General features: G+C 35.6%; 1 non-coding gene across 1 annotated transcript; it reads left to right on the forward strand.

Moving 5' to 3' along the window:
- Positions 1-5,068: 5,068 nt before the first annotated feature.
- On the forward strand, positions 5,069-6,025 carry LOC141542099 (18S ribosomal RNA). The gene has a single exon (XR_012482101.1). It is a non-coding gene; the product is annotated as an 18S ribosomal RNA (ribosomal RNA).
- The last annotated feature ends 6,065 nt before the right edge of the window (positions 6,026-12,090 follow it).

Here is a 12,090-nt window from a genome sequence, read left to right on the forward strand (position 1 = left end):
ACCAAAAGATTTTTCTGATGGGTATATAGGACTATCCAACTGTAGGTCCGGACTCATTTTATATGCTGCTGCTTGTTGCTTTGCTGCTGTTTTGTCCTTTGTTCTCAAAGGACCATGACATCAGGGAGGTGATGCCATGACATGCAAGTGAACTGGATTTAAGTGAGAGAGGGCTGGGCAAGAACATCTCCCTAATTTTCCCCTCTAGAGCCATCTGGAGAAATAGAGAGAGAGAGAGAGAGAGAGAGAGAGAGAGAGAGAGAGAGAGAGAGATATCAGGATGACTTGGAGATGGCCTTGGATGCAATGGAAGACCATTGCATTCTAAGCTAAGATCTTCAATGCTGAGGTTGCATCCATTCAGTGATTAAGGCTAGATTGCAAATGAGGCAAAGAATCACCTCTTTCAAAAAAATATGCTTAAAAAATCAGATAAGTTTAAATGATCCCCCAAAATGTGAGATGCCTAAAAGAGAATAAGCATAGGACTTTGATTAAAAAATCAACCTCTGACACTTTCATCAACTGTTGCCCTTACTCAGAAAGAGCAGAGTTAAAACTATATAAAGCAAAACTGGGGTGGGGCCAGATGAACTTATTAATGATTCAATAAAATTCTTCCCAACAATTTTGGAAGGATATTATAAGTTGGTGACTGTGTACAGAGTGAGGAAATGAGGAAATCTGTTCCTATAGTGTCTGCTGCATTAGTCCCATCTATTTTGCAGAAATTGAAAGATTAAGAGGTTTGTCTAAGCTGATACAAATAAAAGCAAGATTTGAACGCAAAAACAGCTTCCAAATACAGTTCCTTGTCCACTGTTTCACATGGTCTCATTCACTCAACAAGCTTTTAAAAGTATCTATTGTGCACAGTGGATAAAATGCTGGCCCTAAAGTCAAGATCTGAGTTCAAATCCTAGCTGTATGACCCTGGGCAAGTCACTTAATCCCAATTGCATCAGCAATGATAATAATAATAATAATAATAAGTATCCACTATATGCCATGGATTTGGATTAATATGGGGTACCATGAGGGATCTTACATTCTATAGAAGGGAAAGAACATGTAAACAGGTAAGGAAATATAAAATCTATATGAAGTGAATACAAAGTCATTTCTGGAGGCAGAAGAGAGGTGTAAGGGGATAGCAGAATGGAACTTGCATGGAAAATGTCACTGAAGCTGACCCTGTAGGGGAACTAAACAGAGGTAAGGAGTACATAGTAGTCATGGGAAACAATTTATGCAAATAAATGGAAATATGTGAGAATGTAGTATACAGGGAAAAACAATTTGGAAAGTTTGACTGAAATCTAGAGAGGTAGAGAGGCTAAAACAAGACTATGAAAAGCTCTATACACCTAAAGAATAGCAATCCAGGAGAAAATACAGTCATAGAATCTTTAAGAGTAGGGGAGTGACATGATCGGATATGTATTTTAGGAATATCTATTCAGATGAACAGATTAGAAAGAAGTAGATACAAGATGATCTGATAGGAAGGTATTTTATTAGACTAGTGATAATGGCTTGAATTAGAGTAGCTTAGTGCAAAGAAAAGGGTCCTGATGCTAAAAATGAGGTGGAGAAAAAATCAACAAGACATAGTGACTAATGAAGCCTTTTTAGAATCCTAGTTTCCCCAGGAGTATACTCAGGTTGCATTATATTTGCACCATTAAAATATCATTGATTCTTTGGGAAGATTAAAATAATGGTCACCATCATCATTGCTTTCCCTGCTGTATATTTCACAGAAACTCCATACTTACATGCATTTTACATAATTTATAATTTTAAATTTTTTATAATTATAATATTCTAAAATTATATTTTCTTTGAAAAATGGAAAATATCTGCAATTATTTTTTACAAACATCTTATCTTTACTTATAGAGACAATGCAATCACCAAATTTGAATTCTAATATCACAGTACCATATGTGCTTATAAAGAACAATGATATGATACCAAAGAGAACAAAAAACAAGGAAGAAAAAAGGATTATGCCAGATAATCAAGTGTAAATAAAGGAGAGTCATGATAGAAATGACAAAATTTGGATGGCTTGAATATTTGATGTATAAGTTATCAGAAAGAGGGTAAAATATAAAAAGGCTGAAAAAAATCTCTTCTCTATTGCTAAATCAGGAAAAGTAAAGTGTGATTCTATATTCTTATATTCCATAGAGTCCTTTCACTCACTAAAGTTGGATTATTTTTCTTTATTTTGCAGTAATTATTCATAGATCCCTGAACTTATTTGCTAAATCTAAGTCATTTTTCCTACTGTAAATGTTTTCCCTATTGATTTATCTGCTTACATTCAAGGTTTTTGAGTTTTCCTCTTCCTGAGATCTTTGGTAATTTCAGTCCTTTCTTTCCTGATTTTCTCTTATTCACTTTCTGACTATGTCCCCTATAATTATTGTTTATTTACTTAGAGACTGGATCTCAAAGTATTTTAGTCTTTCTTCCAAGTGATTTTGGGGTACTTAGAACTGGCTCCAGCTGGATGTGTGCTCATTTTTCACACACACACACACACACACACACACACACACACACACACACACACACACGTCCTGATCCTGCTATCCTGTCCTGCTCCCTCTGAGTTCAGGTCATAAAGTAATAGGCTCCTAAACCTGAAGTTTATAGCTTTACAATACTGGTGCTATGGAATTCTGTTCCAGCTTGTCAGCAACATAACTGCTACCTCAGTACTATGAAGTTGTGACTCTCAGCAGGTCTTTGTTGCTAAAGGGCTGCTACTGCCTGCTATCTGTCTGTCTGTCTTTGCCTATGCAAGCTAATCTGGAATTGTGCTGTCTATGGTACTGGCAAGAAAAATGGGGTACCAAATTGTGGGATTAGATTTTGTTGCAAGTCCCAACTGGTGTGTGTCTGTTTGGTTCTGCTGCTACAGTTGCACTATTAGCCTCTATCCTAATCTTACTAGTAATTCCTTTCCTCCACACAGCCAACCAACGAAGCATGATATTCTGACCCATTTCTCAAACACTATTCTGAATCCTTACTGCCAACCTCATTACACTCACCTGAATCGTCGGCCAGCCAGTAGAACAGCCATTTATTATTATCGGCCAACTAGCCTCCATTCTCTACTTCATACTTATCCTTATCCTCATGCCTCTAGCAGGCCTATTTGAAAACTACGTACTTAAACCTAAATGAAGAGTCCAAGTAATTTAACTAAAATACTGGCCTTGTAAGACAGCAATGAAGGTAAACCCCCTTCCTAGGACACATCAGGAAGAAGGCATTACGCCCCACCATCAACACCCAAAGCTGACATTCTGTTTAAACTACTTCCTGCCCACACGAAAAATCATTTGATAATATTACAATTTTTAATTTATATACTATGCCAGCATTAAATTTTTTTGTTAAAAATAAAACTTATTACATAATATCCATGTTATAAGACATACTTATATATAAAGCATTCATATACATTCCCCTACCATATAAGCAAGTAAATTACATATTATGTAATAATAAATATTTATGTATATAGAGCATACATTTATGTACCATTAGCATATAATAATATACATAATAATCATATATTACTAACTACATTAATATAAGTATTACTAATAATTATCTAATACATGCAGATCATTACCTAATATATCTCATATAGTACATAATACATTGTATGTATATATTACATAAGACATTACATGTTGGTGTACATAGACATAACATCCATGAAGGGGGATCAACAAAGCTATTTCCTCTAGCAGATCATCACCAATAGGAATACCTTTACCCTCAATTCACGAGAGATCAGCAACCCGCCATCTGAAGATACATGATCCTTCAGAGCAAACCCATTAACTGCGGACGAACCTAAATTCCCTTGACTGGCTATTAGTTGCTACTTCAGGCCCATGCATTCCTATTTCAGCTCAACCATGCTTTTCACCGAGGCATTTGTGATGGTAACAGTGCAGTTTGGCCTCATATTGCGGCATCTCCAGTGATTTCAACGGCATAAGGTAGGGCTTTATTTGGGGGTGGTTTATCAGCAGGGCGGGAGCCTGGGGGACGCCAATAAACAGAGCAGACTTACATAACAAGAGGTACTAACATCATAACCTGACATCAACTGAAAAATGATTGCATCGCACACGGTTATTTCCAAATGGTATTAATCAGCGAATGATGATAAAACATAATATTAATCTATTTGACAGTAGTATATATATTGTTAGATATTAAGCAAGATTATAATATCAATTACTTAAAGACATTATCAATGATCTATAGACATAAATATTAATTATTACTTAAACCTCAATAGACATGCATTTATACTCCCCCCCTCAAATCTAGGCGGAGTGTGAACACGTGTTTGTGTATGCATATGGGTACGTGTATGTGTATGCATACATGTGCACATATGTGTGTACTGTGTGCGTGTGTGCTGCATGTGTATGTGTGTACATGTATACGTACGTGTGTATCTGCGTGTGTATGTGTGTGCATGCCTGTGTGTGTATAAATATATGCAAATAATTTATAATAATTTTTTTACTGCTAAGCCCCCTTACCCCCCTTACTAAATTTTATCTCTTCGGTCAAACCCCAAAACCGGATGATAGGCCTTTAGTATGGTACAAAATACCACGGAGAAATAGGTTTAAACACATATATAATAATAGCTGGCTTTCCCTAAACTTATTCAAACTACTATTAGACACTACTGGTATAAATTATTATAGAGTATTATAGAGTATTACAGAGTATTGCAAAATATAATCATACTAGAAATCATAATCAACTACTATAAATATTATTTAAGCTATATAAGCTATTGTAAAAACTAGATGTATTACACCTTTTAAACCAAAACCTTGGCTCTTTTTTCTTTTTAAGTTTTTTAAAAGTACAAAAAAAAATTTTAATACTGACATAGTATACAAATATAAATTTTTGTAAAAAACTTTTTTTCCTATTTATTAGTTTGTGTAGCTTAACCAAAGCATAGCACTGAAAATGCTCAGATGGACTTTAATCAGTTCCACAAGCACAAAGGTTTGGTCCTGACCTTACTGTTAATTTTTATTAAACCTACACATGCAAGTCTCCGCAATCCAGTGAGTATGCCCTTCAAACTTAACCTTAAGTTTTAGGGAGTGGGTATCAGACACACTCTTAAAAGTAGCCCATGACACCTTGTTTAACCACACCCCCAAGGGATACAGCAGTGACTAACATTGAGCAATAAACAAAAGTTTGACTTAATTATAGTAAAAAGGGTTGGTAAATCTCGTGCCAGCCACCGCGGTCATACGATTAACCCAAATCAACAGAAGAACGGTGTAAAGTGTATTTAAGCAAAATAACACTTCAATAAGGTTAAAAATCAACTGTGCTGTAATATGCCCTAGTTGTTATTAAAATACGCAACTAACGTGACTTTACCCCCTGCTGAAGACACTAAAGCTAAGGTCCAAACTGGGATTAGAGACCCCACTATGCTTAGCCATAAACAGAGGTAATTAAACAACAAAATTACTCGCCAGAGAACTACGAGCCACTGCTTAAAACTCAAAGAACTTGGCGGTGCCCTAGACCCTCCTAGAGGAGCCTGTTCTATAATCGATAAACCCCAATACACCTCACCCCTTCTCACTCAACAGTCTATATACCGCCATCGTCAGCTCACCCCAACAGGGTTCAAAAGTGAGCAAAATCATGAAACCATAAAAACGTTAGGTCAAGGTGTAGCATATGGAGGGGGAAGCAATGGGCTACATTTTCTACTCTAGAACACAAGGAAATGTCTATTGAAATAAAGATATGAAGGAGGATTTAGCAGTAAATTAAGAATAGAGAGCTTAATTGAAAATGGCAATAGGGTGCGCACACACCGCCTATCACCCTCCTCAGCAAAGTAACTTACCCATACCTAACAAGAATACGTCAAAAAGAGGAGATAAGTCGTAACATGGTAAGTGTACTGGAAGGTGCACTTGGAATATCAAAATGAAGCTTAACGAAAGCATTTAGCCTACACCTAAAAGATTTCAGCTAACCCTGACCATTTTGAGCGAGACCTAGTCCTAAAACACAATTAAACCATCTTACTTAATCTTCAAAACATTAATTAATCCTAGTATAGGCGACAGAACAGATACTTCATAGGCACAATAACGAAAGTACCGTGAGGGAACTTTGAAAGATCCTTTAAAAATCCTGCAAGCAATAAAAAGCAAAGATTACATCTTATACCTTTTGCATAATGATTTAGCTAGTCAAATCGAACAAAAAGAATTAAAGCCCGACTTCCTGAAATTAAGTGAAGATAAAGGGTTTTGAGCAAGCATAAGATCAATGAGAGTTCAGTTCATGAATGTTTGGTTTTTTAACTGTATCTTGGATTCTAAGTGTTCTAGCCTACAAAGACAATTAACAATCTTTGGTACATAATTTCTGTTTTTGGAGAGGTTCAAGAGATCATGGGCATAACTAAATATATTTAATTCTTCATCTTGTTGTTCATGTTGTTGTGCCTCAGTTTCCCTAATTGGTCCTGCCTCAGTTTCCTTAATTGTTCTGCCTCAATCCTCTTAGTTGCAAACACACACCCCCTCTAGTTCACTAAGATTGATATAACTCAGAGGTTATAAATTGTCAATGTGTAAGCTCAAGATAAGGGGGAATCCAGACTTCCTGGCTCTAAAATGGACACTTTCTAAACTCCCAATTTGTTAGTACCCCCCAACCTGTCAGAACCAGATTGATGGTTCCTACCTGGAGATTCCCCACTCACCAGAGTTTGTACTCCACCCCTTGCCTTTGTTTAGCTACTGTATATAAATATGTCATTGAGAACTCACATTCTCTGTTGGATTCTTTGGACATCAGCCCTGGGGGCAACGTGCCCTCAGTACAATCTCTCCCTCTCAGAAATCCAAATAAAATATTAAAAATTCTCTAATCTCTATCTTGCCTCAGTTTCTCAGACATTACAATGTGACCCAAAATTCAGCTAACAATGTATTAAATGTTTTGGTCTCAAAAAAAAAAAAAAAAAAAAAAATAGGGGCAACTAGTTAAATACAGAAACAGCCCTGAAGTCAGGAGGACCTGATTTTCAAATTCAGATACTTACTGACTGTGTGACCCTGGGCAAATCAATTAACCCAAATTGCCTCAGCAAAAACAAAAAACAACTCTTTCTTGAGAATTTGATTTTTTTTTGTACATACCAGATTCTATTTATTAGTATATGTGTATATTTGTTACAACTTGTGATTTCAACCTGATTAGGCAACTAAAAGTCTCTTGCTTCAGAGTCTCATCCTATATCTGATAAAGGATGTTATTGCCTCTTGTAATTTCTAGTGACTCCAAAAGAACTATCTACCAAGAATCGGACCACTTTTGGTAACTTTTGAATAAAATTTAGAATAAAATAAACATTTGTATGTTTGTATATGGAATCGTGACATCATACATAAAATAAGTTCTGAATCTCTGAATTAATGAATTGCATCTGTGGGATACAACTTAGTCATTTCCTCAAAATATTTTATGTGGCATAATACTTCCTTTGCACCTGCAAAGAAACCACAAAGTATAGCATCTTTTAAAGTTTACTTTCTCTGAAATAAAGGCACTGACATCACCACTGTCCGGACACACACTGTTAGTTTTGGTAGAACCAACTTCATTTTTGGAGTTAGTAATATTTTAAGAATACTTATAACTATCAAGACTAATGAGAACAATTAATAGAATTATATAGATTATATAGCAATTGGAATTGCTATTAGAGTGCAATCAGGTAATGTGTATGTCTTTAATAAAAAAAAAAAAAAGATAAAACACTAATAATTTGGGGCTTCACAAGACTTATTTATTTGACAAAAACAAAAGAATGAAAATAAAATCCAGGGCAATTTCAGTGTTCAAAACCACTTTTCAAACTTTTAAAGGTACATACCATAACATCCTTCAAAGATAAAAGGCTGGTTTCTACTTCATCATAACAGGAAGTCAGGGTTTACTTAGGGAGACAGTATGTTCTTGTTAACATTTCTCAGCCAGTTAACTATGAAATACTAGTGTACAACGTAAGAAAAAAGAGTTGTTAATGCAAATAATAATATTGAACATAGGTTATGAGGTAGTATGGGATGGGGAAGGAGGGAAAGGAGGAAATTCTAAATCTTCAATTTCCTTACAGGAAGATGCCAGGAGCCTTGGACAAGCTATTGGGACTTGATAGCATTATCACTGGAAGTAGGCTAAGAGTGCTGAGTGAGCAAAAGGTAAGTGAGAGTCAGTTCATGGATCTGTTTGGTTTGGGTTATTTTTAACCTTCCTTTGGATTCTGGATATACTAGACTATATTAATGCCAGAGAAACTGAGCAAGATAGAGATTAGAGAGTATTTAATAATTTATTAAATAGTCCCAATATAGGGACCAAATGGATCCATGGTTTGGTTTTAGGGCTGAATGAAACTATCATCTCCAAGAATCCAGAAGACAATGAGAGTTCTCAATGGCATATATACACATGGCTCAGACTCAGGGGGTAGAATGAGGCAGAATAAGGGATTTCAAAGTGAAAACATAATCAGAAACTCATAGTCAAGTAAATTTTAAGCAAGGAGTTAAATAATTTCCAATTCAATCTGAACTAATAAAATAGGGAGCAGGGCAGAAGTGCCTAAGAAAAATACATCAGTTTTTCCCAATTTTCTGACCAGTTTCAACCAGTTTCCTTCCTCCCTTTTTTTAACACAAAAAAAGAAATTATCAAATCACCATTCCACATATAAATCAAATTCTTACACATAATGGACTAGTACAGTAAGTTTCCTAAAAATCTCTCAAACAGAACAGCAATAGTTAAACAGTTTTAACAAACCCAAGTTTTCACAATACAGTGATACAGTTAAAATTTTAACAATAATTCAACCACTTTCTCACTCCCCAATATCAGTCCAAATTACATCAGGAGCAGTGGGCTCTCAAAAACTGCTTCCTGCTGAGGATTGGTCCCATATGATCAGTCCAGGGAGGGGATGGGCTGTGCTGACTGCTACCAAAGCTTCAGATGACCCAATCCATGTCTCAGAAGCAAGTCAATACCTGTAATTTTGACCAAAATCTAGAACAAAAAATTCAAATCTAGCAAATGAAGGTTAGAACAGACTGATACAAAATGTGAAGAAGCCGATATGAATTGGCCAGCAGCCCTCCAGTAGATAAAACAGCAGTTAGGCTTTTGTTCTCTCATTATTAGAAACCTTTAAAAACCTGAATATCCACAGAGACAAATATTCAGTAACAGATAGATGACCAGGAAATACCCATTTGCCAAGTATTTAGGATATAATGATTACATATAACAAGGCTTAACATATAGCCAGATTGGAAATAGCAATGTATGACATAATTGAATTGCAGTAACAGTTTACATATATATATATATATATATATATATATATATATATATATTTTTTTTTTTTTTTTTTTTTTTTTTTTTTTTTTTTTTTTTTTGAGGCTGGGGTTAAGTGACTTGCCCAGGATCACACAGGAAGTGTTAAGTGTCTGAGACCAGATTTGAACTCAGGTCCTCCTGAATTCAAGGCTAATGCTCTATCCACTGTGCCACCTAGCTGCCCCCAGTTTATATTGATCATTGCTCTGATCATAGAAATTTGTTATAGGAGGAAAAAATGCAAGGGCACAACCATAACATAAGCAGTTAAAACTTAACTTTCAGCAAAACAGGATAAAATAACTTTAATTCATTTTTTCTCCTATGGATTGTCCCACTAACTGTCAGAGGGTGGAGCTTTAAAACTCCCAAATAGCATTAATTATAAGCTTAAGGAATTTCACTTCTAATAACAAATTCTATTAATCAAGTTTCAGACATATCCTAAACAGATATTTACCATAACCTTATATTTATGACAATAAGAATTTGTCTCAGTAAGTTCATTTCTTTTTTATCTAAGTAGATGTTCCCATAAGTAAACATTATACATATAAATCAGTTTGCTTTTAAAAATACCCAATACATAGACAAATATCCCATACATATTGTCCATAACAGAAACATTTTCAAAAGGACAAAAAAAATATATTATTTTCTGAGGCTCTTTAAATAATCTCAGGATGACCTAATATAATCAATTAAAGCTTAGAATATCCTATACAGAACATCCTAATATCACATAAAAAAATCCAAGAGGTTCTTAAAAATATTAAACTTTTAGAAATACCATAACCTCATTTTGATAACAGTAATAAATTGGTTTCAGTAAGTTCACAAGTTAGCTTTCATATTTAACAGAAATATTTTCAAAAGGACAAGGAAGAACTATTATTTTCAGAAGTCCTTTAAATTATGGGCATATATAAACTCAGGATACAATCAATTAAACTTATACAGAATATCCAATTCTACAGAAAAGAATCTGAAAGATTTTTTTAAAATATCTTGAAGGAGTGTGGAGGGGAATTCCAAGTGGCTGCCCTTCCCCCTACTCCACCTTCAAAGAGATAGGGTGGAGGGAAGGGGATAACTAAGTGCTCCGTAGATGGAGTAGCAGAGAGCAGTGGGGGTGAGTTTAATCTTCACTTTTGAAGACAAAAGATCCCTATCCCACCCAACATTTGGGGTTGGGGATGGGTTCCCAATGGACTTTTCCTAAACTCCAACTTGGCCAGGGACATCACTCCCAGAATTTATGCCTATCAGCATTTCATAATTCTGGGAATCCAGGTGCTGGCACATACAGACAGAACAGAACAGGTCTTAAGACTTAATCAGATAGTATCCAAAAGGTACTCAGAAAAACTTACTCTCCTATGGCTGAAATGGAGTGTCTACCATCAGGCTGTTGTGGCTGGAAACTGCTCTCTTTCCTGGAGGCTCTGGAAAAAAATAATCCAGGGGGGCCGGCTTCTCTAGTAAGAATTCAGATCCACAGCCACTCTGAGGCCCAAGGCAGAGACCCAAAAGTCTCATCTCTAATCCTGCTCATTTTCTAACATCTTGCTGGGGAGCTCCAAATGTAATGTTGGAGAGAAACTAAGGCAAAATAGAGATTAGAGAGTGTTTGATAATTTATTAAATGGAAGAGATTTATTGGGAACAAATGGATCCATGGTTTGGTCCTAGGGCTGAATGAGACTATCATCTTCAAAAATCCAGCAAACAATGTGAGTTCTCAATGACCTATATATACATGGCTCAGACTCAGAGGGTAGAATGAGGCAGGGATGGAATCAGGGTGGTGAGAGCAGGAATGGGACTCTGACAATCTGGCTGGTGAGAAAATCAAAAATAAATAGAAAATATGCTAGAAGAAGAAATGTTTGACCTGAAGAAAAGGGCAAAACTGTTATTTTTTAAATACTTGAAAGGTTGCCTAGAAAATTTTCCTGAGCCCAAAAAGTATATCTGAGAGCAATGGGTGGAAGTTTCCAAAAGTCAGATTTGGACTAATACAAGGGAGAGTTTCCTAACAGGGGCCCTGTCTCCTATTCCCTTCCCACCTCCCCCTATCTTTCTATTGTTTTGTTCTCTTGGGATATAAATTCCTGTTGGTAGGGATTGTCTTTTTTTTTTTTTTCCTTTGTATTCCCAGCAGTTAGCACAATGCCTAGTTAGCCAGCTAGCTAACATTTATGTAGCACTTTCAAATAATAATTAATTTGATCTTCACAACAATCCTAGGAAGTAAGTACTATTATTTTCTACATTTTCCACTTGAAGAAACTGAGGCATATAGAGTTTAAGTGATTTCCAGGATCACATAGTTGCTAAACGTCAGAGGCTGGATTTGAACTCTGATTTTTCTCATTCCAAATCTAATACTTCTGTGTCACTTCTGTGTCACCTAACACATATTAGCTGGTACAAAATAAGTGCTCAATAAATGCTATATCTAATGAGAGTTGCCTCAAAGTGGAAAGGGTAATCCCAGGAAATAACAGTATTCCTCATCTCTGGATGTCTTCAAAAAGAGGCTAAATGATTAATTGCTATAAACAGGATTCCTGTTCTGATATAGCCTAA

This window comes from Sminthopsis crassicaudata, chromosome 4 (assembly GCF_048593235.1).
Source record: "Sminthopsis crassicaudata isolate SCR6 chromosome 4, ASM4859323v1, whole genome shotgun sequence".
Classification (NCBI taxonomy): domain Eukaryota; kingdom Metazoa; phylum Chordata; class Mammalia; order Dasyuromorphia; family Dasyuridae; genus Sminthopsis; species Sminthopsis crassicaudata.